Genomic DNA, 20,029 nt, shown 5'->3' on the forward strand with positions numbered 1-20,029 from the left:
CTTTTGGACGGCAGCCACTCTGCAGAGATACGAAGACGATAAGATCGCGGCCCGAGGATTCAGACATTACCGAGAGCCCTCGGAATACAGGGAGGACAGGCAATTTGTGGAGGAGTGGGAGGAGGAACACGTGAATCACGCCAGAAGGCTTCAAGCTATCGTCCTAGCTAGGACAGAAAGAGAACACAAGTTGGTAACCGAGGAGATTGGGAATATCAAAGAACAGCTCGGATCCATATTACCTCCCGACGACTTACGGAAAAGTCTGAAAACGATCAGCGATAAGCTAGTACCGGTGCAGAACGAAATCAAGGAGAGAAAGCTACGCAAACTGCTAAGGGACAAAAGTGACTTTGCGACTGGAAAAATCTTCACGTGGAACACTACACGCAATATAGGGCAGTCACGCAAAAATAAGAAGCCTAGGGGCTACTGGACCACCGACTCCGCCTCTGACACCAGTGGCGACGACAACAATAAAAAGAAAAAATCCATCAAGCCTATACCTAAACCAAGCAAACCATCTATATCTGGGGCCGCACAAACCTTTGGAGAAAACACACAGCTATGTGCATCGGTCCCTTTAGACGCAGACTGCGAAGGGGAGGGCGGAAACACCACAGGAAGACCCCAGAAACAAGTCTCCTGGAGGGATGGTCGCTCCTGGAGAGCGAGACGCAGGGGCAAGAGGCAGAGAACTCAGGAATAAAGGATGCCCTAGGATTGGAAATAGTCAACATTGCGGGTATTGAGGTCACGGAAGATTGTAAGAGTTTGCTACAAAAAGGACTAAATTATTCACTTACCAGAAAGTTTGACCCTGTCCAATTTGAGATAGATCTATACAAGGGGGTGAGACAGTTGAACATCAGGCACTTTTTTGCACGTAAAGAGAGCCTGCAGGACAACATCAAGACGAGAATTGGCCCACTGGGCTTCTTTGCCCCCAGTTGTGAGAGAGATATTTCAAATACTGAGGACTGCACCCTCAGGACTCTATTAGATCTATTAGAGGTAAATGAGAATCAAATTAAAGATCCTATCCCTCTACCAGAAGATCCTGTGCCCTTTAGACCCTGTAGATCTACCGCACCCTTCCCAACTACTCCAGGCTCTAGCATTGACAGCTTCTATAGAATCGTCTTGAAGGAAACTAAAGCTTTGGTCTATCAAGAGGAAGCTAACAATCTTACTCAAGGAGAACTTTCTGCCTTGAAATGGCTAAGAGCAAGGGAAGATTTGATCTTAAAGCAGGCAGATAAGGGGGGTAACCTCGTTCTTATGACTAGAACACAGTACGAAGAGGAAGCAATGAGCCAACTCCTGGATGTAACAGTATACCAACCACTGGATAGTAATCCGACGTGGAGATATGTATCTGCCTTACGATCCCTACTCCGTAGGGGGGTAGAGGCAGGTTTCCTGACCAAGAAAATGGGGGAACAGTTATTACCGGAGCACCCGAGATTTCCAGTATGGTACATGTTACCAAAAATACACAAATCCAGGACCAGACCACCAGGACGTCCGATCGTCTCCGGCATCGGATCGATTACCGAGAGACTGTCAAAGTACCTCGACCATCTCCTCAGGCCGCTGCTGTCAATGGTGCCGTCGCACCTTGCCGACACCATCGACGTCCTTGATGGGGTCGATGGCCTGGACTGGTGCGCGGGCGACAGGCTGGCCACAATTGATGTGGTCAGCCTGTACAGCAGGATACCACACGAAGATGGCATTGCGGCGGTCGAATCGTTTCTCAAGCGTGGCACACGTTCAGACGAGCACTGTGATTACATCTGCGATTGCCTACGATTCGTACTTACCCACAATTCTTTCTTATTTAGAGAGAAATGGTACCAGCAGGTGTCAGGCACCGCCATGGGAACGGCGGTGGCTTGCACGTACGCGAATCTCTTCCTGGCTCGCTGGGAGGAGATTTGCGTGCACGGCGACGCTAACCCGTACCGTGGGTGCCTGCGGAGATGGTCGAGGTACGTGGACGACGTCCTGGTGTTCTGGTCAAGTACTGAGCAGGATTTCTCCCTCTTTATCGACTACCTGAACGACAACCAGATCAATATGAGGTTCACGGCGGAAATAAATCCATGCCGTATTAGCTTCCTTGACCTGGAGCTTGTCGTTCAGCACGATAGATTGATAACTAAAGGTTACCGAAAGAGTACAGCCACCAACTCAATACTGCACAGAAAGAGCTTCCATCCCCCTTGGGTGATGAAGTCTATACCTTATGGGCAATTCCTACGCCTCCGTAGGAACAACAGCGAGGTCTCCCAATATCTGAAACAGGCAGAGGAGCTCAAGGCACGTTTACAGCACAGAGGCTATGACCCGAAGTTGTTGGAAGAGGCGAAAAATAGGGCCCTCTCTAGACCTAGAAGTGACTTGATCAGGAGGCGACGCCAACACACTGTACAAAAAGAGGGTCCCAGCACTACCACCAAACAAGTGTTTGCCTTTGACTATTCACCAATGGCGACAACCATCAAAAGAATCATCTGTAAAAACTGGCACGTCTTACAGGGAGACCCGCACCTGACAGGGGTGACCACTGCACCCCCTCTGGTGACATTCAGAAAGGCCCCCACTTTGGGCGATATGCTGACCAGCAGCGAGTACAGGAAACCCAACTCGTGTAATTGGCTGAACACTCTTAAACGGCCAGGCAATTATCGCTGTGGGACGTGCGGTATCTGTAATCAAATCTTGAAGCATGGAATACCGATGTTGGGAGGGACCCCGATCAAAATTAAAGATGTACTGTCATGCAGGACTAAGTTTGTAGTGTATTGCCTGCTGTGTCCATGTAATAAATATTACATTGGCCAAACCACCCGGGAGATGCAGACAAGGATCAAAGAGCATCTCCGTTCACTCAAATCTAAGGATAAGTCTACTAGATTAGTAACACATATGGCTCAGTGCCATGGGAGAAACGCTCACTGTCTCAGGTTTTTTGCCCTAGAAAATATATCCTTTACAAACCGAGGAGGAGATAGGGAGCGAACTTTATTACAACATGAAGCTCGGTGGATTATACAAACCAATGCCCTTGGCCCTCTTGGACTGAATGATAAAAATGAATTAGCCTGCTTTCTGGAGAAGTGAATTAAAATGATTTCTCATCCCTGATTTCCCTTTGTGCCCTGGCTCCGACACACCTGTGGAATCTCGCTCCTTGGTTCTGCCCTCTACTGTATATCGCTGGCTCTTTCCTTTTTCCCTCGCATTCTACTGCCTCTGCTGCGCATATTGCACGGCTGGGAGCTGTATTCCATGCCGCGCATGCGCGCATTATCCTGTCCTCGTGCACGTTTTTCCTCTTTCTGCAGTTGGTTCGCTGTTCACTATACTGTTTTGCTCCCCTTTTCGCCTCTCTTTCTTCCCCTTTTCCCCATGGGCTCGCCTTTTACTGTACATATACCCTTTTGGTATTTGTTTTTATGTTATGCTATGTCTTGTTGCCCGGACACCCCGTGTTGCGCCTGCGGGCATTCCTGTCCTTGCCTCCGCTGCCCGTGCTTCTCCAGCCTCGGGTTAAATTGTTTATTTTTGTGCCTCTAATATAGTACGCACTTTGCATTATGCGCACATGTCCTGCTGTTTACTAACAGCAGCCATTGATGCGCATCCTGGAGCTGGTTGGCTGGACATCGCGTGACGCGGCTGGGCGTGCCCGTGGGCGTACGCTTTGTTGCTGGGGAACATGGACGCTTTTCGTCCTGTCTGCAGGACGAGTGTGCGTCAAGGCATGACACAGTAATGGGGGCCTGGCTAGCGGACGTAGGCGGAAGTGCCGCCGCGACGCGGGTATGTAACCCGCGTTGAAGCAGCCCGCCCCCAACTTCCCCATAGCGGTGAACAATCGCGTGTAGCGCGAAACGGTCGTCCGCAGGGAACCTCAGACCTGGCGCCCACTCTACCTGCCCTGACACCTGGCTACTTTACAACTGTGAGTGTTCAACTTTTATCAATTAAAGAACCCTAACTGCAGTGCTGGCTTTGTCCTCTCTCTCCATGTCCACAAGTTTACTGCTTCTTCCTTGCCGGAGCACGCAGCCTAGAGGGACTCACATCTACACAGTTTGCAATACAGTATAGCCTAGCCCAGCCTCCTGTCGCATCTTTCGCTGTGTGCTGGAACTTTTTCTTTTCTTGTTTGCACTATATATTATTAGACATTACTATATGCTCTGTAAACCCTCAAATCCTATAGTGCTTTGTTTCCATGGTGTAGCTAGTACAGACAATGAGGTCCTGTGCAACTCACACAGCAGAAGAAAGAAATACACAGCTAAGGAACGAAAAATACAAAAGAAGATAAAAAGACTCAGATCAGCAGACAAAAGTCTACAAATAAATAGTGATGATCGTAATCAGCTAATTACAATTACGCTAAATTATGCATACATTTTCGCAATTACGCCTTGTGAAGTTTAGAGGGGTCGCAGCCAGCACGCAGTACACAGATGTATAAAACAAAGTCCGTTTATTGTGCAGTAGAAGAAAAACAGCTTCAGTTCAGCAGTAACAAGTGGAAAATAAACAGTCAGCTTACTTCAGCTTGGTAATATAAAGTCCAGCAGGTTCAAACAAAGTTCAGTTTTCATCAGGCCAATACCATACTAACAACAGACCAGGGTATGGTTTGGCTTCCATCAAGTGCTCCAATATTCCTTGTCAGGAGATTCCGTAGCAGACATGCTACTCCTCCAACACCTCTCCTCAGACTGCCTGTGAGGCTGCTTCTTATGCATAAATTTGCATCTCATCAATACCATATTAGTGAGGCTCTCAGCCCCACTGACAACCAGGTGTGTAGCTAGGTGGGATGGGAAGGCCCGCCCTTCCTTCCCTCCCATCCCAGGAGTCCGGCCCTGAAAAGAAAAAAAACAAGCAGCAACTGCTTGCTGCCAAAATCCGGACTCCTTTCCTAGGACCACACAAGGTTTTAAAGTGACCATAGTCCAAATACCGGGGAAATGTACCTCCCATCTACTACCCAGCCCCGATGGCCCCTACATACCCCCCCCCCCCTCTGCCTGAACCCAGAGGAGGTGGAGGCACATAGACCCACTAAACAGTGGACTCTGGAAAGGGCATCAGCGTTCTGGTGCACTTTACCCGGCCTATGTTCCACCACATAGTTGAATTCCTGGAGAGAGAGAAACCACCGGGAGACTCTTGCATTTGTTCCTTTGTTCCTTTTCATCCAAGCTAGCGGGGCATGGTCAGAGATCAACCTGAACTTCCTACCCAATAAATAGTAGCGCAGGGAGTCCAGGGCCCATTTTATGGCCAAGCATTCCCTCTCTACTACCGCATAGTTTTTCTCAGCGGCCATCAGTTTCTGACTGAGAAAAACTATGGGATGTTCTTCTCCATCAATCACCTGTGACAGAACCGCCCCCAACCCAACATCTGAGTCATCTGTCTGCACTACGAGTTCTCGAGTGAAATCGGGGGCTACCAGGACAGGGTGACTACACAATGCAGATTTCAGCTCAAAAAACGCTTTTTCTGTCTCTGCCGTCCACTGTATCATCACTGACTTCCGGCCCTTGGTCAAGTCAGTTAAGGGAGCTGCTAGGGTAGAAAAATTGGGAATGAACCATCTGTAGTAGCCCACTATCCCCAAGAAAGCTCGAACCTGTTTCTTACTGAGGGGGCGGGGCCATTCCTGGATTGCCTCAATTTTATTAATTTGGGGTTTTACCAACCCCCTTCCGACAATGTACCCCAAGTATTTTGCTTCCTCCATACCTAGGGCACATTTCTCGGGGTTCACTGTAAAACCCGCCTTCCTTAATGCATCCAGGACTGCTTGAACCTTTGGAGGGTGAGACTCCCAGTCTGCACTAAAAATTACGATGTCGTCTAAATAGACCGACGCATATCTTTGGTGTGGACGCAACAATCTGTCCATGACTCTTTGAAATGTGGCAGGGGCGGTCTGTAACCCAAACGGCATTCTCTTGTACTGAAAATGGCCCTCAGGTGTGGAAAATGCCGTTTTCTCTCTAGCTTCTTTGGCCAAGGGTATTTGCCAATATCCTTTAGTCAGGTCTAACGTGGTTATGTAGAGGGCTGGGCCTAACCTTTCTATCAGTTCATCCACACGTGGCATGGGATAGCCATCAAATTTGGAAATTTCATTTAATTTCCGGAAATCATTCCAGAATCGCAAAGTTCCATTTGGCTTGGGTACCAACACAATCGGGCTTGACCATTCACTCTGCGATTCTTCAATGACGTCCAATTCCAACATGCGTTTTACTTCCTCTGAAACAGCCTTTCTGCGGGCCTCCGGAATGTGATAGGGCCCGACAAACACTTTAGCTCTGGGCTTAGTAATAATGTTGTGTTCAACCATATTAGTGAGTCCAGGCAAATCAGAAAATATCCCCTTGTTTCTCTGGAGAAACTCTTTTACCTGTTGGACCTGTGATTTGGAAAGAGTGGGGGCTACTTTCACATCCTCAATGCTGATTTGGGGTACAACACTCACACCCACCATAACCGGAGCGGTCTCTCTCTCTTTCCAGGGCTTTAACAGATTGACATGATAAAGTTGATAGGGTTTCCGTCTCCCTGGCTGATGTACCTTATAATTCACTTCCCCCACTTTTTCAATGATCTCGAAGGGACCGTGCCACCTGGCCAAGAATTTACTCTCCATGGTGGGAATCAATACGGCCATTCTGAAACTGCCTGATTTTTGCGGAGCGGTTATATACCCGACTCTGCGCTTCTTGGGCTGCCAGTAAGTGTTCCTTGACAAGGGGCATCACCTTGGCAATGCGTTCTTGCAACTGGGAAACGTGTTCCACCACACTTTTGTGGGGACTGCACTCACTTTCCCATGTTTCTTTTACCAAGTCAAGCAACCCTTGAGGTCTGTGCCCATATACCAGTTCAAATGGTGAAAAACCTGTGGAGGCTTGAGGTACCTCCCGAACAGCAAACATCACCGCACGCAATAAACAATCCCAATCTTTTCCGTCCCTTTGAACAACTCTTTTTAACATCATTTTTAAGGTCTTATTAAACCGTTCAACCAGCCCATCTGTCTGAGGGTGACAAACAGAGGTTCTCATCTGCTTGATCTGGAACAGTTTACACACATCAGCCATAACTTTAGACATAAACGGGGTTCCTTGGTCCGTAAGGATTTCCTTAGGAAAACCCGTCCGAGTGAACATATTAAATAATTCCAGGGCGATCGCTTTGGACGTAGGTTTTCTTAACGGAAAGGCTTCCGGGTAGCGAGTAGCATAGTCGAGTATGACAAGGATATATTGGTGCCCCCTGGCAGACTTTACCAGTGGCCCCACTATATCCATGGCAATGCGCTCGAATGGCACCTCGATTATTGGCAAGGGCACCAAAGGGTTTCGAAAATGGGACACTGGCGCGGTTAACTGACAGGTGGGGCAAGAAGCGCAGTAATTCTTTACTTCGGACTTTAACCCAGGCCAGTAAAACCTGTCAGTTATCCGCGCCTCCGTTTTCTCGGCACCCAGGTGACCTCCCAATGCTTCATTGTGAGCCAAGTCTAGTACCATCCTCCGAAACTCTTGAGGCACTAGCAGCTGCTCAACAACCTCTTCTCTGACCTTTGCAACCCGATATAACATATCCCCATGAACTGAAAAATGAGGGAATCTCTCCTCTGCCCCAGGTTCCTGGGAAACTCCATTTACAACAGATACCTGTTCTCTAGCATGGGATAACGTTGGATCCCGCATCTGCGCAGTGATAAAAATCCCTTTTGACACATCCAGGTCAGGGAGCATAGATTGGGGGGAAGATTCCTCATCATCCTCGCCCAACATAACCTGTAATGGGGAATCATCCCCCCCTCAGTAACCTGCTCAGGGTCCCGACAAGGATGGTCAGTCACATTTTCATCCATTTGCAACATTACATCATCCTTTTGTAATAATACATCATCATTTTGCAATAATACATGATCATTTTGCAATACATTTTCTGCAACATCTTTGTCCAGACTTGGTGCATCAAGTTCTCTGGTAGGGGGAGGAGGGGCTAAGTTATTATCAGAATCCTTAAATAACTTCCCTTTTACATTCTCCCATAGTTCCCAAAACAGTGGAAAGTCTCGACCCAATATTACTGGACACATTAGGTTTCTTACCACTCCGACGGCGTGAGTAATTGTCCCACAGTCAGTTGAAATCGACACTGGCACCACAGGATAAGTCTTTGTGTCTCCATGAATACACACCACCTTAAGCGGCTTTAGCACAGTGTCAATTGTTCCAATCAGATCAGCGTGCACCATGGTTACCATACTGCCTGAGTCCAGCAAGGCTTTAGCAGGTACCTGGTTCACACTAACGGGGCACACAAAGCTCTCCTGGCACTCTGCCAGGCATACCTCCTGGGCAAAAAAGGACACCCTCCGTAGCACGTCACACTGCATGGGTTCCTCCTGCAGTGGACACTGGGCTCTGGTATGGCCCCAGGCAGAACATCTCCAACACTGGATCGCACCTCCCTTCCGAGGTGTAGCAATAGCAGGTGGCAACCCCTGAGCGGCTGTTGGGAATACTTCCCTATTGCTGGTGATGCTGGTTGCGGGGTTCCGTGAAGCACCCTTTCCAGAGTCAGGGAACCTTGCAACACGGGATAAGGTGGGGCCCGCCTGGCCCTTTGGAGAGAGTAGATCTTCCACTGCGGTATATCTCTCCACCATCTCCACCAGCTGCTCCGCTTTTTGGGGGTCTGCATGACTGACCCATCGCTGTAGTCCCACTGGCAGGGCACGCAGAAAACGATCCAGCACGAATCGCTCCACCATCTCAGGCCCGGTAAGTACCTCTGGTTGCAGCCACTTTGTCGCCAGTTGGATGAGGTCATACATCTGCGATCTGGCTGTACGATCCACCCGGTATTGCCAGCTGTACACCCTCTGTGCCCGGACCGCTGTGGTTACACCTAGTCGGGCCAGGATCTCTGCCTTTAGTCGATCATAGTTGAGGGCGTCTGCAGGGTTGAGATCGTAGTAGGCCTTCTGGGGTTCTCCCGTCAGGCACGGTGCAAGGATACCAGCCCATTTGTCTTTCGGCCATCCTTCCCGCTCTGCTGTCCTTTCGAACGTTTTTAGAAAGGCTTCCACATCATCTGTGGGTGTTAGTTTCTGCAGAAAGTGACTGGCTCTCACCATCGCCTGGTTGCTAGGGGCAGCTCCTGCTGTCTCTCTCCCCTGGGCCAGCTTCTGCACCGCCTCAAGCAGTATTTTGGCTTGCGCTTCTGAGGCCTCTCGCAGGGCTTCCGTGGCTTGCTGTTGAGTCACCATACTCGCCTGCTGAGACACCATGCTCTGCTGCAGCTGCACAGTTGCTAAGGCCATTTGTTTCACCAATTCCTCCATCATGCAGACAAGGAGACTGGCCCTTTAAATGTCACTTTTTAAACTGAACTTTTTCCTGCAGTGCTGCGCTGCCCGCATCCGAGCACCAGTTGTGAAGTTTAGAGGGGTCACAGCCAGCACGCAGTACACAGATGTATAAAACAAAGTCCGTTTATTGTGCAGTAGAAGAAAAACAGCTTCAGTTCAGCAGTAACAAGTGGAAAATAAACAGTCAGCTTACTTCAGCTTGGTAATATAAAGTCCAGCAGGTTCAAACAAAGTTCAGTTTTCATCAGGCCAATACCATACTAACAACAGACCAGGGTATGGTTTGGCTTCCATCAAGTGCTCCAATATTCCTTGTCAGGAGATTCCGTAGCAGACATGCTACTCCTCCAACACCTCTCCTCAGACTGCCTGTGAGGCTGCTTCTTATGCATAAATTTGCATCTCATCAATACCATATTAGTGAGGCTCTCAGCCCCACTGACAACCAGGTGTGTAGCTAGGTGGGATGGGAAGGCCCGCCCTTCCTTCCCTCCCATCCCAGGAGTCCGGCCCTGAAAAGAAAAAAAACAAGCAGCAACTGCTTGCTGCCAAAATCCGGACTCCTTTCCTAGGACCACGCAAGGTTTTAAAGTGACCATAGTTCAAATACCGGGGAAATGTACCTCCCATCTACTACCCAGCCCCGATGGCCCCTACAGCCTATACGTAATTACGATTTGTAAATTCAATTGATTTCGTAAGTCATATGTAATTTCGTGTAAAATTTAGCGTAATTTTTACGTAAGTTTATGCTGACTTTAGCAGTGAATAGCAAAGCCCCCATACATGCTATTGACACCAAAATTGCTACACATGTTAAGAAGAATAGTGGGTAATTATGCGAACATTTTGCGAAAAATTACGCAAAATTATGAAATATTACTATTACATACGAAATTAATTAAGATATTCCCTGAAATTTCACATTACGATTACAATGCGTAATTGCGAATTTCGCATATGCAAAATCTCGGCCTACCACTACAAATAAATACGTTTCTAGAATTGTCCTGCTGTAAGTGTTACTTGTTAGCAAGGGGTCATCCACCTACGCATATTTCCCTGGGAAAGAGTTTATATCTTGGGGCCCTGAGGACAAATGTAACATCCTGAAAAAGAAGAAGTTACTCACCTAAGGGGAGGGAAGGCTCTGGATCCCTTATACTAGGCTTTCTTAACCAAGTTCCCTGGAACACAGAGGTTCATTGAGTACTCTTCAGGGCATTTTCCTCCATCGTGGGGGTTGGGGAAGTATGATAGCGTGCATATAATACGGTGTACTGTAAACAGAAATTGGGGGTCAGAATAAAAATGAGAAAATTAATAGAAAGCTCTAGAATACGAAGACAGTATAATGAAGACCACTGTAATAGGGAATAGTGAAATAAACCACCAGATCCACTTTAAAGTCCATGCTTCCTGCAAAAGAAATACAGGGGTACCTTGAGATCCAAGAATGATTTGCAGGGTTCCTCCAGGATAAAAAGGTAGAGAAAGGCTGCCTGTCACGATCAGTTCTGTCTGGTGACATTTGTGAACTTTATGGACTTCCTCTGTTCATCAGCAGATGTCACCTCTCACTTCAAGAACATTTTGCAGTCTTCATGAACAGGGGCCCAGCGGTGAACAGGGGCCCAGTGGTGGAACGAAGAGACGCAGAGAGGGACCGGAAGACTCTAAGGCAGTGTCACAATCTGTTCGGCCTGGTGACATTTGTGAACTTTATAGACTTCCTCTGTTAACCCGCAGTCTTCATGAACACTGCAAAATGTTCTTGAAGTGAGAGGGGACATCTGCTGGTGAACAGAAGAAGTCCATAAAGTTCACAAAAGTCGCCAGGCGGAAGAGATCATGACACTGCCTTAGAGCCTTCTGGTCCCTCTCTGCGTCTGGGCCCCTCTTTCCAGCCTCCAACTTTAATGTCGAAGAGACTTTCGGGTCTCCTTGGAAGGCCGCGGATGTACTTGGGTCACCAAGTACTTCTGAAGACCATCGACGGAATGGCACGTGCGTAGTACGGAGCGGCTCATCTTTGAAAGTACTCAGAGACCCGAAGATGCTGCCAGTGGGAGATTTGAAGGAGGGCCAGCAGTGGAACAAGGTGATGCAGAGAGGAACAGGGAGGCTCTAAGGGATCCAGAGCCTCCCCTCCTCTTAGGTAAGTATCTAACTTTTCTGTTTTAGGATGTTACAATTCTCCTTTAAATAGTGTGGCTGAGAAAGACACATCTGAAAGCAGGGAGCAGATAACAAGTTCAGTAGGTCTGGCTATATAAAAGTTGAAAAATATTTTTTAAAAAAAACCTACCTTAAAGGGAATCTGAAGTGAAAATAAACTTATGATATAATGATTTGTATGTATAGTACAGCTAAGAAATAGAACATTAGTAGCACAGATATGAGTCTCATTGTTTCCCGTACAGGAAGAGTTAAGAAACGTCAGTTTTCCAACCAAACTTGCTCGGTTACAGTGCTATTTTCTAAAGCACTTATCTCAATCTGTCTCTCACAGTCTCTTGTTTGTTTAAGGTTTTTCTGCAGGACAGTTCAAGGGGTCATTAGCTCTGCTCTGTTTCATAGTCAAAGATACAGTGTGGAGTTTGTAAACTGCAAATATTAGAGAATGATGCAATGTTCTAAAAAAAAAAAGCTGCATAACTGAAAATACAATATGAGACTTGTTTCTTTGCTACTAATGTTCTATTAATTATCCATACTACACATACCATTAATTATGTCATAAGGTTTTTTTCTCCGCTTCAGTGTCACTTTAACCTTTTGAGCACCGCCGCATGCAAATCCTACGCCGCACTTGTGGCTGTCTAAGCCTGATGCGGTGTAGGATTTACGCTGCATGCCGTTTCCGCTCCCGCCACAATCGTGCACACCTGAGAGGGGAGATTAAGCTGTCATATGACAGCTGACATCTCCCCTAACTGACCAGGAGCCATCGCGTATGGCTGCTGATCACATGATCACTACGATCGTGGCGGCTTGAAGTGATCCCCGTTACTGATGCGGCGCTGGTGGGGGGAAGAAGAGGATCCACTCACCTTCCTGAGGTTCCCCCGGCAATCGACGCTCCCCTCCGCTCTGGTTGGCATCCCTGCTTGCTCAGACGTAAGTGCCAGATCCCGGCTTGATGACGTCATCAAGCCGCGACCCGGAACTTAGCAGAAGTACAAGCGGGGATGCTGGCCAGAGCGGAGATGGTTACAGTTGCTCATCGCTAGAGTCTGGGAGGTGAGTGAAGGCTGCTGGCTACTGCCTACAAGAGGGACACTATGCCCAGCTAGCCCCATTAGGGATCCAGCTGCCTGACTACCCCACATGCAAAAACGCCTGGTCCTTAAAGGGAACCTGTACTGAGTAAAATTATTTAAAATAAACACATGAAGTAACTTCAAATGAACATTACATAGTTACCTTGCCATCAGTTCCTCTCAGAAGCTCACCATTTTCTTCTGACAATGATCCCTTCCAGTTCTGACAACATTTTGTCAGAACTGAAATATATCAGTTGCTGTCAGTTACAGCTGAGAGGAGAACTAATGTTTCCATGTTTCCCTATGGCTCAAGTGGGCGATATTACAGTTTAACTGTGTGCTGACCAGGAAGCTGTTATGGGGTAATGGCCATTTTCAAAATGGAGGACGGAGAATTACAATGATCACAATGGACAAACAGGACACAGGAGAGGAGAAAGAGATTGATGAGTAGACTACGCAGCAGGTAGGTATGACTTGTGTATGGTTATTTTGACTTTTAATTTTCAGTTTAGGTTTTCTTTAAAGAGAACCTGTACTGAGTAAAAATATTTAAAATAAACACATGAGGTAACTTCAAATGAACATTGCATAGTCACCTTGCCATCAGTTCCTCTCAGAAGCTCACCATTTTCTTCTGACAATGATCCCTTCCAGTTCTGACAATATTTTGTCAGATCTGAAATATATCAGTTGCTGTCAGTAAAATATCAGTTGCTGTCAGTTATAGCTGAGAGGAAAACTGATGTACCAGGTAATGTCCATGTTTCCCTATGGCTCAAGTGGGCGATGTTACAGTTTAACTGTGTGCTGACCAGAAAGCTGTTATAGGTAATGGCCATTTTCAAAATGGAGGACGGAAAATTCCCTTGATCATAGTGAACAAACAGAACGCGGGACAGGAGAAAGACACTGAGGAGTAGACTACATGGAAGGTAAGTATGACTTGTGTATGCTTATTTTGACTTTTAATTTTCAGTTCAGGTTTTCTTTAAGGCAGCCGGTCCAGAAAGGGTTAATGTACCTGAGATAAAATATAGATTTAAATACAGATTTGAACTTTTAAACACAGATATAGATTTGAACTTTTAAATACAAATTGGGACTATAGATAAAATGTTTATATTCACTTTGGCTTTGCTTTAACGTCCCCAGACTAAACCATAAGGGCTCTTTCACATCAGAGCTTGCGTTGGAGAACGCTCAAAGCATACGTTTTGTTGTATGCCTTTTACTGCGTTTTGATATGCGTTGCACTGCAGTGAGTGTGCGTTTTTAATCCGTTTTCAATCCGTTACTGCACATAGAAAAACGCAGGTAATTTTTTTTTCTTTTAGTTGTCAACTTTCTACATTGTTCCTCTGTTGCATTCTGGGACTGATTGCCTGCGTTAACGGATTAAAAACGCGCATAGTGTGCGTTTTACATTGACTAACATTGTAACGCATAAAGCTAGCGTTGGCCAAAAAACTGCGCCTGGGTGCAGTGGAACGCAACGCACAAAAAGGCTGCGTTATATGTGAAAGCTAAAATGAAAGTCTATGGACTTTCATTTCACCTTGGGTAACGCAAACTTTATCCTTTGCGTTGAAACGCAGAAAATCTGCCCTAATGTGAAAGAGCCCTAAATATAACACATCTGAGTGTGTGTAGCCTCTCGCATTGCTGACTCACATTCATCCTTAGCTGCACCTGATTAGTGATGTGATGATGCCTGGATAATGAAGCAGAAATAGTGGGGTCATTTGAAAGGATACATAGCACTACTTATTGCAATCTGGTTTTGTAAGAACAAGATGTGTGCATGATAAAAATATCAATTATATCCAAAAGGGTCAACAAGCTCTTCCTGGAAAAGTGTTTTCCAAACTCCCCTAAGTGGTAAGCAATACAATTCTAAAGTATATCAGTAGAATCCCAGAGTTGAACATAAGGTCAAACTGGGGGTTTAGTATGTCCAACAATAAAAGGATGCTACATTAAAAAATGTCATCCAGGCACAGATCCTTGATAGGTGGCTAAGGCAGAAAGCACACAAACTAGCAGCTGTGGCCCAACTTAAAGATAATGGCACATTGGCAGCCAGGGATGTGCTCACAAGTAGTGAGCTACTTGAATTCGTCATTAAAATGAAGCTTAATTGCCTCAGGTGTGCAGCTGGGAGATGAGGGGTTACTTTCCCACAATGCTGCAGGCTTCTATGCATATCACGTCTTGCACACGGCGTATTGGACCCGTTGCAAGACTCACTAGCACGCACTTCCTCCTTCCGGCTTGAAGGAGGAAGTGCGTGCTAGTGAGTCGTTTGCAATGCATCCAATAGGCCGCATGCGAGTTGTGATACGCATAGAAGCCGGTGGAATTCTGGACATTTTTTGTCACCCTCTATATTCCTTGCTTGTTATAGGTAGCCTGGAATAGTTTCCCACAATATAGGTAGCCAGGAATAGTTGCCCCCAGTATAGGTAGCCTGGAATAGTTGCCCGCAGTATAGGTAGCCTGGAATACTTGCCCACAGTATAGGTAGCCCGGAATAGTAGCCCGCAGTATAGGTAGCCTGGAATAGTAGCCCGCAGTATAGGTAGCCTGGAATACTTGCCCGCAGTATAGGTAGCCTGGAATACTTGCCCGCAGTATAGGTAGCCTGGAATAGTTGCCCGGAGTATAGGTAGCCTGGAATACTTGCCCCCAGTATAGGTAGCCTGGAATACTAGCCCGCAGTATAGGTAGCCTGGAATAGTTGCCCGGAGTATAGGTAGCCTGGAATAGTTGTCCCCAGTATAGGTAGCCTGGAATACTTGCCCCCAGTATAGGTAGCCTGGAATAGTTTCCCGCAGTATAGGTAGCCTGGAATAGTTGCCCCCGGTATAGGTAGCGTGGAATACTTGCCCCCGGTATAGGTAGCGTGGAATACTTGGCTGCAGTATAGGTAGCCTGGAATACTTGCCCGCAGTAGTATAAGTAGCCTGGAATAGTTGCCCGCAATATAGGTAGCTTGGCATAGTTGCCCCCAGCAAAGATAGCCTGAAATAGTTGCGCGCAGTATAGGTAGCCTGGAATACTTGCCCCCGGTATAGGTAACGTGGAATACTTGCCTGCAGTAAAGGAAGCCTGGAATAGTTGCCCGCAGTAGTATAAGTAGCCTGGAATAGTTGCCCGCATTATAAGTAGCCTGGAATAGTTGCCCGCAATATAGGTAGCTTGGCATAGTTGCCCCCAGCAAAGATAGCCTAGAATAGTTGCCCCCAGCATAGATAGCCACATGCAGAGTATAGCGCAGCTGGAAGACGTGCTGTTTATCTTACCTGCTCCGCCGCAGAGTCTACCGATGTCTATAAACTTCCTGTGTCACTGCTCAGCTCTCCCCTACTGCCTGGCGCCTCTTCCTGCATCACGTGATTCACGCGTGCAGCAAGCGATGCCAACACTAGGGGGAGAATTTAGGGATGAATAAAAGGATGCTACATTAAAAAATGTCATCCAGGCGCAGATCCTTGATAGGTGGCTAAGGTAGAAAGCACACAAACTAGCAGCTGTGGCCCAACTTAAAGATAATGGCAGCCAGGGATGTGCTCACAAGTAGTGAGCTACTTGAATTCGTCATTAAAATGAAGCTTAATTGCCTCAGGTGTGCAGCTGGGAAATGAGGGGTTACTTTCCCACAATGCTGCAGGCTTCTATGCGTATCACGTCTTGCACGCGGCCTATTGGACGCGTTGCAAGACTCACTAGCACGCACTTCCTCCTTCCGGCTTGAAGGAGGAAGTGCATGCTAGTGAGTCTTTTGCAATGCGTCCAATAGGCCGCATGCGAGACGTGATACGCATAGAAGCCGGGTGGAATGCTGGACATTTTTTGTCACCCTCTATATTCCTTGCTTGATATAGGTAGCCTGGATAGTTTCCCACAATATAGGTAGCCAGGAATAGTTGCCCCCAGTATAGGTAGCCTGGAATAGTTGCCTGCAGTATAAACAGCTATAAGAGCTCTTGATAAAGCGGCTACGCCGCGATACACGTGGAGGGGCACTTGGGGGTCTCGTGGATCACAGATGCACAGAGTAGGTAATTATTCATCTTGTACAATAATCACTTGATATTTACAGGCAACGTGCAACTGCAGGGCTGTTTGTGGTAGGCGTGGGAGCGCTGTTTATAGATAGGATTGACAAGAGGTTGTAGATTTTGTAGATATCGACTATACAGCGGTGTTGTTGTGACATATTGATTTATATGGAGTGTGTATTTGTGACACTTATAAGTGGACACACAAGTTGTCTAGTTCACACTAGGTTGATTGGTGTTTATATAAATAATTTTTGTCCGTGCTGCAATATATTATTGTAGATACCTAATTGGTTTCATTGTGATTTGGTGTGTTATACCAGGACCCCCAATGTCTGTGTTCTTATTTTAATTTTTTTTAATATATTTGTTGTGTATTTAGGTGTATTGAATAAAGATTTATACATGGAAGTTCTGATGGGTGCAAATGTATATTTATTTCTCAGACAGATGATCTTTTTCCTCAGTTATACAGTTTCATAGGGGCAGTCATCTTTGTCATGGGGGCAGCCATCTTTTTGGATGAAAGGAGGTGGCAGGGAGCATGAGACACAGTTCCAACTATCCTGTGTCCTGATCACCCCCCCCCCCCCAGCTGCGCGCGAGGGCTTCAAATCTCAAATTAAAAAAAAAAAAGGAAAAAAAATTGCACCAAAGCAGCAGAACAAGAACAACAACATGAGAAATCCCATCATGCTTTTAACAGCATCAGGGGGAAAATGCCCGGGCAGTTTTTTTCTGTGCAGCTAAAAATGAGGCTTGGGTAAGAAAAACAAAGTTCTGATGCTGTGAAACTGTTAAAGAAACACCAAGCCTTTTCAGTACTGCTGAGTAGATTTTCAGTCTGGAGGTTCACTTTAAGGACCGATACCACACAGGTTCTGCTCTTCATGGGTCTCAAACCGAACAAGAACATTTTCCTACATCTTGGTCACTAGAACTAATTAGAAATTTCCATTAAGTGGTGACACCAGGAGGTGATGCTTTGGTAATGACGTTGTACAGCCTCAGCCCTACTATGTCCCCCGAGGGATAAGATACCGATCCTCACCAGGCAGTAAGCCTTGCATGGAGTGCATGAAAAAAAGGGCGCCAGGAAAAATGGGCCCGGCTGGATAACTTAATGGCGCCAATTGATAACGAAATTTTAATAACGATAAACGATCGTTGTCAAACTTGGTAAACGATAAATACAGCTTTAAATACAGACGGGAGATAATAACGAAAATATACTAATGTTAAAAATAGTTATGTAGTTCAACAATACAGCTTAACCCAACCCTACTCTCACACAGAACCCTCCCCTGGTGGTGCCTAAAACTAACCACTCCCCTGGTGGCACCTAACCCTGGTGCCTAACCACCCCCTGATGGAGCCTAACCCTAACCACCACCCCGCCACCCCCCTGGTGTCGCCTAAAACTAACCGCCGCCCGAGTGGTACCTAACCCTAACCACTCCCTCTGCAGAAACACCCTTTTACGCATAAAAACGATAATATTCTTGATAATGTAAAATCTGTACATACAAACGAAATAATATCACAAAAACTATAACGTTGTAAGCTTCTAATACGATAACATACTTCAAAAACTGTAATTAGGGATGCTCAAATCCGAATCCGGGGGATAGTTGCTATCCGGATTTCTCCCAGTAAACCTGTGCGGGGTGGCCGGGAGGGTCAAGCTTACCTGTCTGACGTCTTCTTCGTCCGTCCCTGGCGCCTCCCACGATGCGGTCCACGCGCATCACGTGACTGCAAACACTACCTCCTTCAACCCAGAAGGAGGAAGTGTTTGTAGTCACGTGACCGCCGCGTGGAACGCATCGTGGGAGGCGCCAGGGACGGACGAAGAAGACGTCAGACAGGTAAGCTTGACCCCCCCCCCCCCCAGGTTTACTGGGAGAAATCCGGATAGCGACTATCCGGGTTTGTCCCGGATTCGGATTTGAGCATCCCTAACTGTAATGTTCTAATGTTAACGATATTTATCGGGCATCCTTTTTTCGCCGTATTAACGTTAATTGCATTAGAGTCTATGGCGGTGCCCTTTTTCTGTTTCAAAGTTTTTATTGAAGTTTTCAAAATACAAATTATAACATAAATGCATACTTGCAAAACAGTTCAGACGGGTCAAAATGTGGCAAAAAGATATGTCCAAGGTTCTGGTGGTCTCAATATGCCAGTCCAAGGCTTCACACTTGCGCTTCTGAAATGTCCTCAGTTAAGGCACATGTAGCCAGAAACACATCTGACCACGTTTATACTAGTAGGGCCGTAGCCCCCAGAACAGAGAAGGGGAAGGGAAGAGGCACAAACAAAACAAACGAAGGAAGGGGGGGGGGGGAGGAAGGAAGGGGGTGGGGAGTCAAGGTCTAGACTCCGGTCTCCACGGAGGGCTAGAGCTGTCTCGCGCACATGTGTGAGGTATTCATACTGTGCAGTTGCTTAATGGGAAGTAGAGGTGATATAGTGCTTCCACGGATCCCATATTTTATGGTGGGCTTCAACCCTATCTTCCAGCATGCTGGCCATCCGTTCTTGGACCATGTATGCGGAGACCCTGTGTTTCATTTCCTCGAAAGAGACAAATTGGGTACGCCAGGCACGGGCCACTGTCTGGGAGGCCGCCACCAGGATAAAGTTAGCCAGAGTGTTCTGGGTTTTGGTCAACTGATCAATTTTACAATGTAAGAGTGCAGACCACGGGTCTTTGGTGACCTGTTTGCCAAATAGTACTTGGAACATTCTATATATTCTGGACCAAAACCTGGATATCATAGGACAGGCCCAGAAGATATGCAACATATCACCTTTGGTTTGGCAACCTCGAAAGCAGTGGCCCGATTCCATGCCAGGAACATGCCGGAGCCTGGCAGGTACCCAATACCACCGAAGTAAAACTTTATAGGCTGATTCAACCAGGGCTAAGTTTAAGGAAAGTTTGGGAACCGTGCTCCAAATTGTCTCCCACTCCTCTTTAGATTTAGAGCTCTTCAGATCTGATTCCCACCTTGAAACATATGCATGACGAAATGATGAGGGCGGGTCGTTAAGTTGGGCATACAAAACCGAGATGACCCCTCTGGCAAAAGGTTCCAGGGCACAGAGCCTCTCAAATCTAGTTAGGACAATTGGGAACTGAGTTTGCTGCGGGAAGAGCGATTTTAGCCAATGTTTTAATTGGAGATATCGGAATTTTCTTCGTTAGGGATTTGATATTTATCTCTTAAGTCTTCCCAGGATAATATTCC

General features: G+C 46.7%; 1 protein-coding gene across 7 annotated transcripts in view; it reads right to left on the reverse strand.

Moving 5' to 3' along the window:
- Positions 1 to 20,029, reverse strand: part of LOC137521650 (galanin peptides-like) — a 99,856-nt gene that overhangs the window by 63,897 nt on the left and 15,930 nt on the right. For 4 of the 7 annotated variants that reach the window (XM_068241170.1, XM_068241168.1, XM_068241174.1 and 1 more), the window contains exons 2-3: positions 14,386 to 14,425; positions 10,578 to 10,725 (exon numbers count right to left, since the gene is read on the reverse strand). The exons of the other annotated variants lie outside the window; for them this stretch is intronic. The gene's annotated coding sequence lies outside the window, so the exon portion shown is untranslated. The remainder of the gene's footprint in view (positions 1 to 10,577; positions 10,726 to 14,385; positions 14,426 to 20,029) is intronic. 7 annotated transcript variants of the gene reach the window in all.

The sequence above is a fragment of the Hyperolius riggenbachi genome, chromosome 6 (assembly GCF_040937935.1).
Source record: "Hyperolius riggenbachi isolate aHypRig1 chromosome 6, aHypRig1.pri, whole genome shotgun sequence".
Taxonomy (NCBI): domain Eukaryota; kingdom Metazoa; phylum Chordata; class Amphibia; order Anura; family Hyperoliidae; genus Hyperolius; species Hyperolius riggenbachi.